Source organism: Meriones unguiculatus, chromosome 2 (genome assembly GCF_030254825.1).
Source record: "Meriones unguiculatus strain TT.TT164.6M chromosome 2, Bangor_MerUng_6.1, whole genome shotgun sequence".
In the NCBI taxonomy this organism is placed as follows: Eukaryota; Metazoa; Chordata; class Mammalia; order Rodentia; family Muridae; genus Meriones; species Meriones unguiculatus.
This window is the reverse complement of record NC_083350.1, coordinates 135,361,876-135,382,324: the sequence shown is the minus strand read 5'-3', so window position 1 is coordinate 135,382,324 and position 20,449 is coordinate 135,361,876. Positions and strand designations below refer to the sequence as shown.

The following is a 20,449-nucleotide window of genomic DNA, read 5'->3' as shown; positions in this document are numbered from 1 at the left end:
TAGAGTTTCATTGTTGTGAAGAGATACCCTGACCAAGGCAATTCTTATGAGGGGAAACACTTAATTGGCGCTGGCTTACAGTTTCAGAGATTTAGTTCATTATCATCGCAGTGGGAAGCATGGCAGCCTGTAGACAGACATGGTGCTGGAGGAGCCCAGAGTTCTATATCTTGGCCCAAAGGCAGCTGAAGGGAACTGCTTTCCACACTAGGCAGAGCTTGAACATAGGACCTCAAAGCTCTCTTCCCACTGTGACACACTTCCTCTAAAGAGGCCACACTTGCTAATAGTGCCACTCCCCATGGGCCAAACATTCAAACACATGCACTTACTGGGGGGGAGATACTTATTCAAGCCATCACATTCCTAACCATAAAATTATTTTTTCTGCTATTTATTTTATTGCTACTTTATAACTGTAAATACTTTGATACTGTTATAAATTGTAATGTAAATACCTGATATGCAGGATATCAGATACTCAACCCCCAAGGGGTGTCATGACCTCCAGGTTGAGAATCACTTGTCTATATTAATGTTCAAGATTCTCTACTAACTAACTTTCCTGTAGATAATTGGACTTTTTATCAAAAACCAGGCTAAGAATGTGGGATGATTCAGGTTTCTGAACCCATGTGTCCTTCCACGGTGGTGCTTATTTTGCTTTTTCAACATCCACATTTTGGGTGGCATTCTCCTAGAATAGTCTGGGATGTTGAACATAAATGAAGGTTTGTTTACTAAATAGTTTCTCATTAGAAACACATATGTGATTTTATGTGAGTACCAATTACTTCATTTCTCTACACAAAGGATTTTTTTTCATTGTTGTTTTCACAGAAAGCTGTATTTAAGTCTTCATCTACACATGAGTAGATACACACAGATAAATTCTTGGGCTGTCATACGGTTTTTCTATGTTCATATCAGAGCTAAATATACACACACACATGTGGTAGGAACCAGGTGTTTCTGGTTTACACTGCACCACCATTGCTTTGTACATGGACGACAGGAAAGAAAATCTCTGCAAGGTTTTATGGGAGCCTCATAATGCATCTGTTACTTCCAAATGACAGCCTCTGTTTGTTTCATTCTTTCCAATAAGATGTCTCAGAGTTAGAAATGAGTGGTAGCTTAACGGCTGGGAGCTCGTCTCTCTGACAGCTATAGCTTCTAGCAAGAACTACTTCAAGCAAACCAGCAAATATTTAAAAAAATAGGCAAATAAACATAATAGAAGACTCCTCCTATAGAAGATGGAAGAAATACGGACACCCACAGCCAGACAACACACAGAGAGTGAGACTTAGGAACACACAGCTCTAAATGGGTGCTCTAACACTCAGGGCTAGGAGAACAATGAAGAAGAGGAGGCAAAAAGAACGTAAGAGCCAGGGTACATGGAGGACATCAGAATAAAACTCTGCATTAACTGGGCAAAGCTCATATAACTCAAAGAGAATGAAGCAGCAGGCACAGGGTCTACACAGGTCTGCACCAGGTCCTCTACATGTATTTTATAACTTCCAGTTCAGTCTTTTTGTGGATCTCCTCAATGTGTGAACAAGTGGGTCTCTGATTCTTGTGACTTCTCTTGGGTCTCTCTCTCTTTTCTCTTAGTTTGCCTTATCCAATTTTGATGTGAGGGTTTTTGTTTTATCTTGTGTTTATTTTATTTTGTTATGTCTGGCTGTTGTCTTTTATTTTTAGGAGCCTGGTATTTTCTAATGAGAAACAGAAAGGGAGTAGATCCTGACGGATCGAAGATGGGGGTCTGGAGCTTGGAGGAATAAAAGTAGTGGAACCTGTATTAAGGATATATTACATGAGAAAAAGAATCTGTTTTTAATAAAAGAGGAATATATATTGAGAATATATATTTGAGAACATATATATTGAGAATAATATGTATTTTAAAAGAGTGGGGATTTCAATGAAAAGTTTGCATATTGTGAATTGTTATACAATTTTACCAATTGAAAAAAGACAACTAAACAAACAATATCTAATATACAAAATGGGATTCTGCTACTTACCTAAATATTCTACAATTTTATGAACTCTTTTCATTATTAGAATTGCTTTAAAGTTTATTCTTGTTTTTGTTCTACGTATTGGCAATTGTATTAATATGAACATGGTGGTTTTAATTTTTCTGAATTGACAGTGCTGTTATTTTTATTTTTAATTTTTTTCTTTTCAAATTATTATTTTAACAACTGCTTCTGTAATCATCAATTAATCCCTATTTCACATTCTTATTAGGTGTTTGAATGGTTTAGTTTGTTTATGAGGGATGGGGAAATGGATTATGCACCAGGTAATTCTGTATTTATAACTTTCAGTATATACAGAAGCGTGATAAATAGTATATACAGATATGACATTTTTGCTTTCAGACTTTATTTGCATCCTACTTATTCAGTAAGTGTTGAACAGTCACCTAAAAATGTATTGGTGGGAAGCCTTCCCAGGAAAGCACCTTATCTTGATACAGAATGATATGTAATAGTAAATCCTGGTGCTCTCATCTGCAGTTCTCAAGCTCATGGCAGACCCTCACGTGGTGACCCCTCACTCATTATTGATTTAGTAATGCTGGTCATGATCTTGATTTGAGATTACTAGACATTGACAATTCCTTATCTTAGGTTATATTACACTGTACTATATTAACCCACAAGACATTCATGTGGGAAGTAGTTAATTTCAACAGGAGTTGAACTCTATTATCAAAAGTGGATAGTCTGTTTTTTAGTATTCAGAAATACTTATGAATTCTTTTGGTCATGAACATTAAATTCTAGTTCCCAGAAAGTTTCTTAGAGCTTTACGGTGAGAGAAGCTTGTATCCCTGAGTGTTTAAAGTTTATAAATACATGGTTAAGGTTAAAAGATTTTTTTATTTTTTTTTAAATTCCTTCCTTCCTTCCTTAATTCATTTTATATTCAGATCATAGCCCCCTCCCTCCTCCCTTTCCAATTCCACAGTCCCTCCTCCTGGCTTCCCTACCTCTGAGAAAAGGGGAGCCTCCCCTTACCAATCCACCATTCCTCTACAAGTCACATCAGTACTGAGTGCCTCCTCTTTCCCTCTGGCCTGACAAGGCAGTTCCACCCAAAGGGAAGTGATCAAAATACAAGCAACAGAGTCCATATTAGAGACTGCTTCCCTTAGATGGCACCCACATGAAGTCTGAGATGCCCATCAACTACATCTGTGTAGGGGGCCTAGGTCCAGTCCAGCATGGTCCTTGATTGGTGCTTAAGTCTCCACAAGCCCATCTGGGCCCTGGTTAGTTGGCTGTGTTGGTCTTCTTAGGAAGTACCTGCCACTTGAAATGTGATACCTTCATTTGTGTGTGAACTCTTAAGTGACACAATTAAGTTGGCTTGAGGTTTGAGCTCTGTCAAGCTATGTAAGTAATAAATGATTCCAGAGAATATGAACTACTTCTATGGGGCTGTTATTTTTTTGTCACAAGTAGTATGTATAGTTTTTAACTAATGGTTCCTCTATGCAGATATAATGTTTCAACTTTACTGGTGTGTGATTGTATGTAATATTCAAACTTGCCAATTAAATGTGGTTAGTCTTGATGTAAACTGTTTCTTTCCTTTCTCAGCTATAAAACAGGTCTGTTTTAACATATAAATATTTCATATAGAAAACTAAGAAATAGGAATAACAAATGGCATTGTCTGATTAGAAGTGATACTTTATCTTCTATCAATAATTATTTACCAGCTGGCTTTCTGTGAGGGCCATGCCCCTATGCCAGGCAAGGAGGAGGGTGACAGAAGGGTAGGATTTTGGAAAATGAGAGGAGCCACCAGCTGATAATATATATGTTGTTCTCCGAATGCACAGGTCATTAGGCAGACAGTTGCAGGCAGGCACCCAGGCTCAAGAAGGCACACAGGCCTACAGACAAACACATTAGGCGGCTGACAGACCTCCAGCTCAGACTCAGCCTAAAGCCCCTGACCTCAAGGCCATCAGGGTGCAGAATCACACAAAAGTGGTACTCTACCAAAAATAATTATGTAACAGATTACATCACTATTTACTTCGGGACATCTGGTATCAGCCATATTGTGCTGACTCATACACCCCCGTGTCTGGTGTCAGCCATGTTTTAGCTGACTCATGCTGGATGTCTATATCAGTATATGTTTGCTAGATATAAACTGGCCCTTATAGCCTTCTGTTCTCAACACCTTCACAGTGTGGGGGTGGGTTCTATGTTGAAATGTTTAGAAGAAGTATGGTCAGTGTTGTCACAGAAGGTAAAATATAGCCCCAAACCCAGGTTTGTATTGTTAGGGTCTGGAATTCACTCTAAGAAGGACCCCAGACTCAAGCAGTACGCAAACAACACAAAGCGTTTATTTCTTCAGAAGTCTAGCATGTTGAGGTCACCACCTTCACATGGCAGCAACCCAGAGGGTAGCTCACAGACCACTTTTAAAACCAGAAAAAGCAATTCCAGGGACAGTTAGATCGTCTTTACTTTGATTGGCCCAGGTTAGAAACAAGGGTAAGGGTGCATCAAGGATTAGCTAAGGTTTTAGTCAGGAGTTAGTGGCTTTCTTAACTGGCTCAAATTGGTCCAAGCTGGTAGTTGGGCAGCCTTGAGCAACATTATCTCCCAGGCATGATGTCTTGGCTGTTTCTGATCAGTTGCCCTTTCTCTGTGCTTTTTTCCTGTAACTGGTATCTCATTTCTGAGGGACGAAGACTTAAGAACCTCCTTTGCTTAGTAAGAAATTGAAGCCTGTCATGGAGTTGGTTAGGCTCCTGGTTAGGCTCATACATCTGGGCCCCTTCAGTGTTTGAATTACTGCTTATTGTGACACAAGCTTAAGCTTAATTTCGTATGAAATATAATACAACTAATAATTATATATACAAAATATACAGCCAAGCTGTGGTAGCATATGCCTTTCATCCCAGCACTTGAGAGGCAGAAGCAGGCAGATTTCTGATTTTGAGGCCAGCCTGGTCTACAGAGTAAGTTCCAGGACAGACAAGGTTACACAGAGAAGCCCTGTCTTGGAAAACCAATGTATGTGTCATTATATGTTATATAATTTATAGAGGCACACATTTTATTTGTTCATCACTCTTAACATGATGTGTAGGTGTACTTTTAATTGATATATGTGTGAATATATATATAATATATATAATTTTAATTTATAGATAAGAAACTGATATCAGAGGACTAAATTGAGGTGTAAAATTAGTACTGAACCTCATACGCAGCGACTTGGATACTTAGGATCTTTTATACGGTCAACAGGGTAAATGCACAAAAATTAAGCAACACAGCAACAAATAAATTCATTAGCAAATGTTTGCTGAGTGCCTACTGTGTACAGTCCAGTGCGGGAACCTCATTTTCCGGGTGCTTAGCAGCACTTTCTGAAGCCTTGGATGCTTTATAGTTGCATTTTCATCATTATAAAGGCATGACCCTCTTCTGGGCTTCCAGCCAAGCACTGAACAGCATGAGATAATGCGCAGAGGCTTATTCTTGTCATCTGATAATTTATAAAAATGAAGTTGTCCATGAGAACAATTTCTATAAATATGGTTTTTTTGTAAAATATTTTACTTTGGGAATTAGACCATTTGTTTTTCTGTATTTTAAGACTGTTGATGAATTCGGACCACTAAGGCATCATGGTACCTGGTATTCCTAGTACCTGCAATTTTCCCTGGGAGCTCTTGTCACTTTGCAGGAACCGTATTATCTTTTTGAGGCCACCTGGGGTAACTTATTAATTTGTTAGTTTACCAGTTTCTAATTATCCTGAATGACTTAATGCTGTTCCCAAGGTACCATGGGATGCAGCACTGTAAATCTGATACTCGTTGGTAATTCTCGTCTTTTATGAGAAACTCTGAGAGAGTGTCTAGATGGGAACCCCGACTGAGATTCTTTTTTTCTTCTTGCTCATTATCTTCCATTCACAGCACTTTCTTTCTTTTGTGTTCAGAAGAGAAGAAATAACACACATGAATTATTGGCTGCAAAATGGAACAATAGCAACATCAGAGATGTGGTAATTAGGAGGTTTGTAATGGCACACATGTGTCACAAACTGCCAATTAATCTTGATGATAAGAAACAATCAATTCAGTTACCACTACTTCCTCTTTTCAGTACACACAGGTGAACATAAATGGTCTCTGCACTTTGCTTGTGTTTTATTAATCTGCTCTCGGCACATATCCTCTGGAGGGTGTTTTTCTGTATATGATGAGGAATGCTGTTTCTAGTTACTGAGTGTGATCCTCACACTTACTCTTTGTCCACAATGTAATATACATATGAAGCATTTGTTGATCCCAAAGGAATATATGGAATACCTTCTAAGACCTTTAAGCTGATAACTCATATGTAGCTTGAGCTCACATAAAACAAAAGTCATTAACACCGTACATGTCATTAACACCTGTATTTCTCCTACATCAACTTTACTTCAGTTCCTTCTCCTTCAACTGCTTACATAAAAATATGATCTTCAAAGAGCAAAAGTAGAGTGGCCATGTGAGTTCCCGTGATTTACCGGCTCTGTGGTGTGAGGAGGCTTGAAAGTATCAGCCTCTCACTTGACACCTGCACTGACCAACTGCCATGCAGTGTTTACAGAGACCTGTCTTTGTAAAAGCAAGATTTCCACATTCTCATTTTCTGTTCATCATCCAACCAGCCCGGCAGTGCTGCCCAGCAACTGTGGATCCAGACAGATGGCCCCAGGGCTTAATGTCACACACACACCAGTCTCAATCCTCTTTGTTGTAAACTCTCAGCAGTAGCTGATCTTTATTGGATACTTCCCCATTCCCTTATCTTTCTTCCCCCAATTCCCTTTAAAATTAAAGCTTTTCTTCCAGGTCTTGAGTATCAGAGATCCTTAAGAGTAACTTCTAAATAGTGTCTACAGTCAAGAGTCCCCATTCTGAACTACAGCCACAGAGATCCTAGGACCTGCTTGATGTGTCCCCTTGAAGATGCTCATGCTTAATAAGACTTTTACTCACACGCTGATGCCATTGTGTCAGAAATGCCCTGCTGTTCTGTGTCTCAGTAAATGGGAGCCCTCTTCAACCACTGCTATTAAAAAACAAAACAAAACAAAAAAAAAACGAGAAACAACTTCATCACCTGACACCATTCATCCTTTCTACCCAGTAGCTGCTTTTTTATTTGTGAATTCTGGAGTTTTCTTCTTCCTTTCCAGTGTCATAATCTGAGCTGAAGTTGCTTTGACATCTTTCTTGGCTTAGTACATAACTAGATCCTAAGGGATCTTGCTGAGTCAACCATAGCCCTTTTGTTGCAGACAAAGTGAACACCCCGCAGTATGGTGCTTAAAACCTTGCCTTGCCTCGGAGTATTTATAGTGCTACTGATGTGCGTCTTGTCACCATGGATACCCTATAAAACTTAATCTCTGTGACCTTTCCACCTTTATTGTGTACTAACCCATATTCTTTCTGGAATTTCCCAGGATCTTCTGTATTCTCATTCCCTCTCTTGAGGTTGTTTCTATCTATTTTATTCTGTCTCCTCTCACCTTGCAGCCTACTATTCAAAGCTCAGTGAGGCTTTTACTTCTTCACAGTCTTTTCTCAATCAATCAAGATACTCCTGTGAAGTCTTGTTGGCCATCTATTTTCTATTGCTGAAGTTTAGACAATCATTAAATAACATAAATGACAATTTGAAATCTTTCCCATCTGTTATAGTTCATGCCTCACAAAGAACTTTATTTATGTTGCTCATGACTCTACACATTTAAATGGTTCCTTCTACCTAGAGACTTTTCATGTATATGTATTATGTGATTTATCTAACAAGACTGATCTAATATAATTGACCTATTTTCAATGGTGACTTATTTAGGCATTTTTAAACAATCAGCATATTTGAAGTATTTTTAAAGTAAACCAGTGAACACTCAATTTTCACTGGTAACTTATTTATTGCATTTCAAAACAATCAGCATATAGCAGGTTTTTAAAAAGTAAACCAGTGAACATACTTAAACTAAAGAAAATTTCTGGACTTAAATAATGTTCCCATTAGGCTCTGAATTCTGATCAGATTATTAGGTAGACCCTTGTTATCAAATGATGGTTGCTGAGTTTGGTTTTGGGAAACTGATTTTTCTTTCTTTAAAGATTTATTTTAAGTGTGTGTGTGTGTGTATATGTGTGTGTTTGCCTGTGGGTGTTTAAACATGAGCACATCTGCCCCTGGAGGTCAGAAGAGTGTGTTAGATCTCCTGTAGCTACAAGTAGTTATGTCATCTCTCCCCATGACATACATACTGAGAATCCCTTTGGTCCCCTAAAAGATAAGCACATTCTCTGCGCTGCTGTCCACCTATCCAACCTGAACAGTTATGTCTATCTGGTTGAAAATGTGCTTACTGTAGATAAGAATGCTGATAGGTCTGCATATTCAGCAAATGCCACTGTAGGTCTAAAATACAATTTACTTCCAGATTCTACATATTTAATATTTAATAAAATGAATTAGAATAAACTGTTACACCTTCAACTTGAATTGATTTTTTTTTTGTCATTGCATTGTCCAGCTTTGTTAACTTCAAAGATTTCATGAAAAATATTTTCAGTTTTTGCTTAAATGTAGCATTTCTCATTAATGGGGATTTCAGAAGCATGCCATACTGTTCTTACTCTGGGTGTGTCTTCACTTATACAAATCGTGAACATGTCAATTTATAGTGTCCATACTGTGCAATATTGGTTTTAGGTCATCTCTACTTTGCCTGTATAATAGATATTTCATTTGATAATATGTTTTCTTACTATTGTGCTAACAGGCACATAAATTACCTCATCATAAGTTCAACTTTCTTAAAATATTGAGACCTATTTCTTAAAATAGGTCTCCCCTCCCTTGGATTTTAGTTGTTTTTTTTTTTTTTTTTGTTCATTTTTAACAAATTAAAAGTCTTTTTGATCAGGTTGGCAATAAGTAAATATCACAAAACCATAAAAAAAATCCCTTCAACTTTCTGGTTTTTTTTTTTTGTTGTTGTTGTTGTTCATTTTTAACAAATTAAAAGTCTTTTTGATCAGGTTGGCAATAAGTAAATATCACAAAACCATAAAAAAATTCCTTCAACTCTCTCTCTTTTTTTTTTTTTCAGAATACTAAATGTTTGGTGTTCAGAAAAATTCTTTAAGGAAGTGTGCTGTATAGTTTTCTGTCAATTTGGCACAAGATAAAGTCATCTGAGAAGAGGGAGTCTTAATTACGAAAATACCTCCATAAATAAGACCAGGCTGTATAGGCAACCTGTAAGCCATTTTCTTACTTAGTGATTAATGGGATGATTAATTCTGGGTCTTGTTATCCTGGGAATGGTGGTTCTGCGTTGTGTAAGAAAGCAGGATGAGCAAGCCATGAGGGGTAAGCCAGTAATTATGCAACACTCCTTCATGGCCTCTGCCTTAGGTCCTGCTTCCAGGTTCTTGCCCTGTTTGAACTCCTGTCCTGACTCCCTTCAGTGATGAACTGTGACATGAATATAGAAGTCAAATTAACCCTTTTCTCTCCAAGTTGCATTTGGTTTTGGTGTTTCATCACAGCAACAGAAACAGTAACTACAAAAGGAAGACTGTAGTTTCTAAAATAAGGCTCTTAATGGAAATGCCCCTTTAACATACATAAAACTGGCTTTCCAAATGTTTCTGTGCTCTCAATGAAACATTTCTCTTCACCCTGTGCTTCTTGCATCAGATCTTCAGCTGAACCTGCAACAGAGATGTAGAAGAAGCACTGGGCTGTACAGCATGTGCAGCTTCATACTTTTCTATAAAGAACTAATTCTTTCAGATTATATTTTTTACATCCACTATAGGGAACAAACACATATTCTGATGAGGAGAAAAAATAGGTTAATCTCAGGCTCACTCCGTTATGTGCCAGATGAATCTATGCTTCTGAATGGAAGGGGTCTCCTGAAAGCATTGTTATCATTTATCATGCTGAGAGTGGAGGAGCTGTATGAACACCCTTGAGCGGTTGGCAAGGGACAGTTGAATTCATCCAGATAAAATAGAAGTGCAAAGGTACATGTAGCGTTCTCTTAACCAGACCTTAGCTGTCATTTATACAGAGGTTTTTACTTCATATGGTCACTAATAATTTCTATAATAGACAATATATTTAAATTTTATGAATATTACATAGACACAACTATGGTTTGTTTTGGTCTTTCCAACATAGCATTTAGCCATAAACATATAGACAATTTATCAATCGTTTAGCGATTTTTTAGGTAGTTACTAATATGTTTTTTTTTACCTTTTAAAATAACATACAATGCTTTTCATAACTATTGAGAACAATACGATGTTTTAACATATTTATGTAATATGAACAGATCACTTGAAATGATTGCTCATGTCTTTTTTTTTTTTTTTGTATCTATCTATCCCTACTTCCCACCATCTTGCCACTTCCCTTTCTAGTCTTTGGTGATGAGTGCTCTGATCTTGTTTATTCCTAGTTCTTTCTGTTTCTACTTTTCATTCAAGTAAAATAAGTTCATATTTCTAATTCTATTCTTTCTGTCTGAAATCTCAGATTATTAGTCTTTTTATACATGGATATAGCATTCTATTATGAATACACACCACCTGTTCTTTAACACCTTCATCCATCAATGAATAAGTATATCAATTCTTTGTTTTTTCTGCTCTGAATAGTGCTTTAAAAACATGAGAAAGCAGGATTGTCTTTTATGTGATGATTTCATTTCTTTTGGAAATGCAGTGATATCAGAATCGTCGCTTTTTGAAGAATCTTCTTATTGTTCTTTTTAATGGCATAGATTTTTTTACATTTTCACTAACATTGTTCAAGGATTACCATCTCTCTAGGTCTTTGCCAGCATTTGTTATTTTGCAAATTTTCAAATAATAGTTGTTCTGACAGGGGTAACATGCTGTTCCATTATGGTTTTAGTTGGCACCTCTCTGATGAACTTTAATCAACTGAGATTATTTGTCACAATCTTTTATTTGTTTTATTGAGATTGTTTTTAAATGTAGTGTTTTTTCTTTGCCTTTCTAAAATGTATTGCTTATGTATTTCTTTGTACATTCTACAATGAATTCATTCTGATCCTAAGAACTGGACGCTCTTAATTATGGTCCCATTTTTCCTGGGATATGTTAAATTACATGAAAGATAGTAAATGGATTGAAGAGGACAATGGCACCGAATCAGCGCATCCAGATTTGATTTCTGGCCCTTTTGTTCAACGTAGCATGGTGTGAATGTGGGTAATTTATTCAGCCATAGTTCAGTTTACTCAGCTGTAAAAGAAGTGTCAGTGGCACTTCCTGCCGCCCCATTGATTAAATGAAATAGTAGATATACCCTGAGAGAAACATATAAGGTAGCTAATAGATGGTAGTGATGGAATTAGTGTGTTGTAAAATTCTATCTTCAGGACAACTGGTGAGCTAGTGTTTTTTCCAATACGAAAGAACTGCTTTAGTGATCTTTTGTCTACTTTTAGTGGCTCACATGTCACAACTGAAAGAGTATTTGTAACCATAGTTCTATTTTGTCTAGGCTTTTTTCTTCCTCTTCTTATACTTTTGGGTCACAGTATTTAGTTTATGGTTGGCACATCTTTTGTTATATATATATAACAAATATATATATATAACAAATTGTATACATATATATACAAATTATATATATATATATATATAACAAATTGTTCTCTTGTGTGACCAATCACCTATATCAAAACATTCATGTCATAATCATTTCATAATATATGAATCATTATGATGCATATTATGCTTATTTCAGATTCTATTGTGTCTTGGGTGTTTTTGTTGTTGTTATTTAAGGGCTTTTCTTCCTCTTTTCTTCTTTATTTTATTTTAGATGTCAGAAACTGCCATAAAAAGGCAGTGTAATCCAGGGGTAATTTCCTGTATAATTTTTTAATCTCACCTAAGCTCCCTATACTATACATCAAAAAGAACCCAACTGTGAACTGGGAAAGCCATATGCAGCAGCTTTGATTGGAGATACATGATCATTTCCCTGTGGGATTGTCCATATCTCTGTTTTTTCTTTGCAGCTCTCTGCATCAGGTTTGCCTCTGCTTCTCTGCCCAATGGTAGCTAAAGAACTTTTGTCTGTTGTTTGAGTTCTGCCTCTCATATTCCCACCCTCTTTATTAAGACAGACGTCCACAGGGCTCCAGTAACTTGCAAGTCTGTTCTGGAGGCCGAAGGTGGGTTTGAGGGGCTCAGAATAGTTCCTAGTGGTGGTGGGTGTAGTGATGAGTGAAGCTCATCCATCACTCCATCCCAGCACTGCATGCTCATTCACCCTCTTTGTATATTGCTGTTGCCTTCCCAGGCCATTCCCACTAGGGGTCATCTCTGTTAGCAATCACAGAAATGTTCTTTGGAAGTTGGTGACCTTCCAGCTCACTGACTCATCACAAATCAATCAGGAAAAATAAAATTGCATTGCATTTCTAGAACATGTTCAAAGTTTTCTTCTACAGGGCTAATAACAAAAAATATGGACAGAAAATCCATAAATCATTTTCTCATAAAATTTACTCTGTGGACTTGGGGAGGGGCACATGTGCAGAAGGGGGAGGAAGGGAGGGATTGGGATGGGAGGAGGGAGGGAACCACAGTGGGGATACAAAGTGAATAAAGTGTAATTAATAAAGAATTAAAAAAAATAATCCCTTAAAAAATCACAGACCAATTAGCTGTCTGCCTTCATTATTGTTTTTAATTCAGAAATCAAGAGATTATCTAGGAATAAAGTGTATTTAGACTCTCAAAAAATTTTTACTCTCCTATTACTAAACAAACTGCTCTCAAATAACTAGGCACACATCTAGCATAACCTATTCACCTCTGACTGATAGAACAATATAATGTTGCGAATATATCGATGTATATAAGCATATATGTATTTGAATAAAACAACTTGTAGTTATTTTTCACAATTATATATTTTGAAGAGAGACTTTAAGCTCGATTTTCATTCCATTTGATGCTGTCCCACACAGTTTATATTATTGTTATAGATTTGCTACTTTTCTACTTCAGTCAAACTTTTATTCCAAGTTTTGTAACAGATGAATGTTATTTCTATAATTACAGGTCTGCATATTTTTCACTAACAATAAATCTGGATATATAAGTAAAAAACACAACTCAACAACAGCAGTGCCAAAACTCTCAGGAAAATCTGATAGCATAAGAAATTACACCGCAACTGATAATGTGAGTTTTCTCTAATATGTGTTTCGAATTTTTAAATATTATTGTAGAATATACTTTTTATAGACTTATGAATTAATTACATTATATATTTCCCATCTTGTTAATGTTAGGAGATAAGATTTCCTTATGAATGATGGGAAATATCTAATTTCAGTGTTCAAGTGGCTCAAAATATTAAAGGAAATAAATACATGGAGTTTGCACAGTATCCTATCTTAGGGATACAAATGTTAGTAGTTTTCATATGGTGCAATTAAGCCAAGTAAACTCTGCTTCCAGGATCATAATCAAAGTAAATGTCAATGACTTTGATGTTAACTATGACAAGAATAGAATAGGTTTTTCTTCATTGTCATTTTTTTCTTAGGACTTAGCTGCAATCCTCCTATAAATGAGGTTATGGGTGTTTGGTTTTGGTATTTTTTTTTTTTCTGAAAGATTTTTTCGTTATGTTTAGAATTGTCACTAAACAAATACTTTTTACAAATATGAAGAGTTTTAAAATCTGAGCAGAGGGTTTAGGTCTTTTCCATGCATTGTCCTTGGTTGATTCATCAGTCTTTGCAGGAACCCCGGAGCCCATATTTTTTGGCTTTGTTGTTCTCCTTGTGGAGTTCCTGTCCCCTACAACTCTTTCTATCTTCTCTGTCTTCCATAAAATTCCTTGCACTCTGCCCAAAGTTTGGCTATGAGTCTCATCCTCTGCTTCGATACTCTGCTGAGTAAAGTCTTTCAGCGGCCCCCTGTGGAAGGCTCCTGTCCTGTCTTCTCCAGCATGCTATGTCTATCCTGCTTGTCCTTCTGAAAGAGGATTAAGCCTCTTTCTAGAGTCTTCCTGGTTGTTTAGCTTCCTTAAGACTTTAGAGTTTAATATGTTTATCCTATATTGTATGACTAATATCCACTTATAAGTGTGTATATACCATGTGTCTGATAACTCACTTAGGATGATCTTTTCTACTTCCCACCTATTGCCTGCACATTTCATGCTTTCCTTGTTTTAATTGCTGATTAGTATTACTTTGTGTAAACGTACCAGAATTTCTGTATCTGTTCTTCAGTTGAGGGATAACTAGGTTTTTTCCAGATTCTGGCTCCTCAGATGTAACCCATGGGCAGCTCAGTCTTCATGTGGGTTCCCTAGTAAGGGGAGCATGGGCTGTCTTTGATGTGGACTCAGTGGCCTGCTGTTTGATCACCCCCAATGCCAGGAGGGTGATCAAACAGCAGGCCAACTAACTAACTAAGCCCCAGAGAAAGAGGATCCAGGTAGTCCTGATGAGATCTGATAGGCTAAGATCAGATAGTAGGGGAGGAGGACCTCCCTTATCAGTGGACTAGGGGAGGGAAATGGGGGGAGGGAAGGAGGATGGAGGGTGGGACTCGGAAAAGCTGAGGGAGGGGTGTACAGCCAGAATCCAAAGTGAATAAATTGTAATAAATAATAATAATTAAGAAAATCCTGTGGAGTAGAATTTAAAATCCTATGGAGTAGCAGTAATGAAGGTGGTCAATACCTTCAGTAGCGTTTTACCTAAGAGCAGGAGACATATCCTACTAAAATTCATGGAGCAGAAGGAAAGGAACTGAGTGCAGCACCAGTATGGAAGGCAAGGCTAATCATGTGACCTAAATCACGTGTGTATTTCTTGAGCATACCTTCAAGGCAGTGGTGAGACTGGCATTGCAAGGCCTGGCATTCAGCTAACAACTTGTGAATAACTAACTATTGCTGTTGACTTACTTGTATTCAAGTATGATAGATGTAAAAACCAATGTAAACATAGTGATAGATGAAAGATATACAATGAAGCATTCAGGTAACATTTTTCTACTGCGGGGGCCATTACATACTCAGTTCTGGTAAGGGGCTGATAGAAGTAAAAGTAAAGTAAAAGTAAATTATGCAAGAGTTCTTGCATAATTCTTTGACATTAATGAGCTAACTTGATAATCACTTAAAAGAAATACAAGTTTCAGTTCAGAGACTTGTGTGACTCTGACACAACCTAGCTCATTAACAGAAATGCCAAATTTCAAGTTTCTACACACTGATGAGATATCTAAAGTTCTCATTCTTTTTTTTTTTTTTGAAAAATCTTTTTTTTTGGGGGGGACAAGGTCAACAGACATTGAATGACTTAAGTATTTGTTTATAAAGAATACTTTTGGCGCATGTTTTATATATAGGTTTGATCAAGGACAAGTTTAGAAACCAAACCGAGAAAATATTTTGATTTTCCCACGTGTCATGGAGTTTGTCTAAGGCACCTGTTTGTCCATTACCTCAGCTACCAAAGCTGGTGTCATTTTACAAGTAAAGAACCGTAGTAAGTCCTCCTGTCGGAGACCTCAGATTGATGATCTGAGCAAAATCTTAACTTATTAGTATTTAAAAATAATGTGCATCTCTTTAAGTGATTCTCTGCCGTTCTATATTCCTCTACAGAGAATTCTCTGTTTAGCTCCCACACCCCATTTTTTAATTGGAATGCTTGATTTATTGCTTTTTAACTTCTTTAGTTCTTTATATATTATGGATATAAGCCCTCTGTCAGATATAGGGTTGGTGAAGATCTTTTCCCAGTCTGTAGGCTGTCTTTTTGTTCTGATAATAGTGTCTTTTGCTTTACAGAAGATTTTCAGTTTCATGAGGTCCCATTTATTGATTGCTGCTCTTAGAGCCTGTGCTGTTGGTGTTCTGTTCAGGAAGTTGTCCCCTGTGCCAATGAGTTCTAGGCTCTTCCCAACTTTTTCTTCTAAAGAGAGGACAGGAAATCCACAAGGACCACATATATCTGGGCTCAGGGGTCTTATATCAGACTGTTTCTCCAACCAAGGACCATGTATGGATATAACCTAGAACCTCTGCTTGAATGCAGCCCACTGTGGCTCAGTATCCAAGTGTGTATCCTAGTAAGGGGAACAGGGACTATTTCTGACATGAACTCAATGGCGGGCTATTTGAGCTCCCCACCCTACAAAGGAAGAGCAGCCCTGCTAGGCCACAGAGGAGGACTTTGCAGAGAGTCCTGAAGATACCTGATAAAACAGGGTCAGGTGAAAGGGAAGAGGTCCTCCCAATCAGTGGACTTGGAAAGGGGCAGGGAGGAGATGAGGAAGGGAGGGTGGGATTGGGAGGGAATGAGGGAGGGGGATACAGCTGGGATAGAAAGTTAATAAAATGTAACTCAAAAAAATAATATTAATAAATCATGAGCATGATGCCCAAATCTGTGCTTCAAACCAGTAAAGAAAGCAACAGCACAATAGCAGAATCCAATCATTCTTCAGCATTCTCTAGTTGCTTCAATACCTTTTTTGAGCACAAATTTTAGGAACTTCTGTATGCCTCAGGGCAGGGCTTTCACATTTATGTCTTTAGCAGTAACTGCCATGATAATTGATCATAGAATACATTTGATAAATATCAGAATAAACCAGAGAGACTGATGTTTATGTAAGGTCAGAGATGATTGAATACTATTATTTTCATCTGAATACATTGAATGAAAGACAAATAAATATATGATTATTTTCAACTGTGGTCTGTGGATTTTTTTTATCACATAATCCAGATCTTTCACAGTGTAGTGTAGAGTTCATAGATTCATTTAACTCCAAGTTCCATTGATTTTATAACATTGCCAATAAAATATGTTCAAGGGCATGTATCTAAATATATATTTTATTATAAATGTGACTATATGTATATTATCATCTTATGAATGAATTTACACTTATGTAAACAAATATTAAATGATTTAAAAATAGGTTAACAGTGAGGAAAAGAAAATTTATCTATTTCCCCTCCTATAAACCCATTTTATCTATTAGTGTGTTCATGACTCATGCTTCAGAGTAGAAAATAACACTCTGTTGAATTATCTGATGCTCCTCCCCCCAAAATGCAAATTTGTTATAACTGGTCATTAAAACTAATATTTTCACACAAAAATATAATTTTTGTGTAAATGTTTTGCAGTGGATACCAATAACAATTGGTGAAGACCCATTGCTTACAGCCAGACACGTTAATTACACAACAAAGAGTAACGCCACACATGTGAGCGCACTTTCTCTCGCTAATCTATTTTGATTCAATTAAATACAACCACTTTTTATTTCAAGAATCCATTGATTCTTTCACAAATTGCAGCGTGTGCTAAGCAGGATTTATGATGTGTGCTGGTTAGACTGTCTCATAAAATATTCTTAATATCACAGGCTGCATTTATTTCTCCTTAACAATTGCAGGAGCCTCTATTGTCTAACTCATGTAAGTGGAGGCATATCCATGAACTGTTCTGTGTTAGGAACATGCTTCAAATAGATGGGAACATATGTATGTATTATGTATATGATTATATAATATATATATATCAGTATGATAATATGTTATCACTTTTTTCAATCTTCAAACCACATTATTTACCATTTACCCATTTACACAATTACCATTTTATTTTCTCATGAAAATAAAAAAAAATGCCTTTTGGTAGACAATGGGAGAAACTGAGACTCCCACTCTTTTTTTTTTTTTAATCTACCTCCCCTATTCACGAAGATGATTGATATCACGCACCTGTCATTTAGCTTAATATTCCATTCTTGGCAACCTTTAGTCTCCATTAGCTTCAGTGGATAATGTCATCACTGTCCGTATGATTAAACGACACTTAGCAATATGGATTTCCTCAATTGTGTGATATCTTCCTGGTATGTCATCACTATCCCCATTTTTATAGCCAGAACATGCTGGAATTTGTCTATGCAATGAAGGGTTCAGATAGATAAATATGAGAAGGGGAGGTTTTCATTTGCCACTGGCATTGTTTAACATTCATAAAAAATTGTTGTACTGCCCAGATGTTGGAAATTTATTAATTATCATATTGGCTCTTGGGCCTGGATCTTGCAAGAGCGATAGTAGATGCCAGAAGCTAAATAACCTTTTGTCATTCTGCTGAATAAAGGATTGTTTGTACTCTCCAGTTGATAAATTATCTCCATGCCCTGTCGTTATAAAAAGAAACTCATCTTGTTCACTGGGCTGGCAGGAGATGAGAAGGCCCTAGAGAGAGCACAGAGAGCTTTCCTTTCACAAATCATGTGTAGGATGTGTGCTGTGGGTCCTGTCTGGAAATTAATGTGGAAAGAACCCAGGACTGGGCATAATATTTTCATTGTTACCTCTTGGTATGTGATGGATTGCCACACATTTGCAGCACTGAACTTTGCTTTTACCCGTAGTAAATTATTTTAAATCCAGAAACCAATCCCAGCATGGAGAAATGCACTTTATTTTACGTCCTTTCAAAGGAAAAGGGAAGCTTAACTTTCTTAATGTAGCTGAGATAGTATCAGCATTTTCCTGATTATTGTGTTAGTTTATAAGAGATTCATGGAGATATTTGCCTGTGAGGCTTATCACTGTACATTGAAGAGGATACCCTCAGGTTATCTCTTAAAAACATTGTTTCTAATAAATGGATGTATGAAAGGGCTAAGGGTGTAGCTCCGGTGTGTAATGTTTACATAGTGTGCACAAGACCCTGAGAAACAGTTGCAGCCCTGAAATCCAGAAATAAAAAAAAAATGCAGGAGAGAAGAAAAAGAAGTGCTGGGTTCCTAAGGTGGCTCAAAGGGTAAAAGCTCTTACCAAGTAGGTGCCACAACCTGAATTAATACCTGGATTTCATGGCAGAAGAGAAGAATTGGCTTATGAAGTTGTTTTCTGATATTCACACTTGCTGTGGAACAGAAGTGCACATGTGTGTGTGTGAGTGTGTGTATGCATGCTTGCATGTATGCACTCTCTCACGCACACACACCACACATACACAGTAATAAAAGATAAAAGAAAAGTGTCAAATTTTGTTTAATTTTTGTTATTAAATAATTTATCCTGTAAAACAGTGCTAGTTTCATAGTCAAGTGAAGAAGGGACTGAGGAGACCTTCTTCTTGTATATCCCCACCCACAATCTCCCCACTTCAGTAGGCATCCTGAGCTATAGCAGTACATTTGTTCCAACTGATGACCACATCACCAGTATGAATCCATTCGCATGCACTGACGGTAGTCTCTATTGTATGCTCCTGAACAGGTATGCACTGTTATATCTCCATCCTCGTAATATCAGAATAGTCTCAGTATCTCAAATATCTTCAGAACCCCAACTACTCATCCCTTCCCAAATCTGAGTCAGCGACCACTGATCTCTATGCTGTTTCCATAGTTTAGTCTTTATAGCATGCTGTATTCTTGTAGTTGAGCCAGGCTGAGCCCATCCATTATTGGCACTTTTCACTTAGAATTATATGCTTAAGTTTCCTAAATGTTTTTATGCCTGGAATTAATTTCTCCTTCTTGCTGAATAAATAAATACTGATTACATGTACCTGAGTGTATTTGTCTATTTACCTGCTAACAGATATCTTAGTTGATCACGAGTTTGGGCCATTATGATTAGATTGCTATAATATCTACATACAGATTTTTATGAAAATATAAACTTTTGTCCCTTTGGGTGCTTACCAAAGATAGTTGATATTATACAATGTATATGCTCTGTTTTGTGACAAACTGCAAAACTGTTTTCTTAGGGGTATCTTTTGCATTTCTGTCAGCAAAGAATGTGATTTATATTGCTTCACATTAGCATCACCGCTTTATATCAGTGGTTTTGAGTCTAGGTTATTCTCATAGGTGTACAGCAGCAACTTTTCTAAATGAAATATGCCGTTGCTGCTAGACACTTTTCCTTGTGGGTTTCAGTTATCTGCTTATCTTTTCTACTTATATTTGGCTCATCATATTTTTATTTTTGAGATTGGAATATAATTGTAACATTTCCTTCTTCCTTTATTTCCCTCCAAACCTTCACATGTACTCCTCCTTGCTCTCTTTCAAATTAATGTCCTCTCTTGTCACTGACTGTTCTTATGTGAGTATACGTAGTGTATGGACAAAAGTATCCCTATGTGCAACCTGCTCAGTCTGTATAATGTTAACTGAATGCTTTTTTTTTTTTCTTTTTTGTGGCTGACCATTAGATAACCATTTGGTATGCTCTTCCCTGGGGAAGACAATTTCTCTCACTCTATAGTTATT

General features: G+C 36.9%; 1 protein-coding gene across 8 annotated transcripts in view; it reads left to right on the top strand.

The window, feature by feature from the left end:
* Nlgn1 (neuroligin 1) overlaps positions 1-20,449 on the top strand; it is a 983,309-nt gene that overhangs the window by 118,283 nt on the left and 844,577 nt on the right. For 3 of the 8 annotated variants that reach the window (XM_060378141.1, XM_060378142.1, XM_060378140.1), the window contains exon 3: positions 13,211-13,333. The exons of 4 other annotated variants lie outside the window; for them this stretch is intronic. The gene's annotated coding sequence lies outside the window, so the exon portion shown is untranslated. Of the gene's footprint in view, positions 1-9,333; positions 9,350-13,210; positions 13,334-20,449 lie in introns of those variants that run through there. One more of the 8 variants, XM_060378144.1, reaches the window with a different exon arrangement.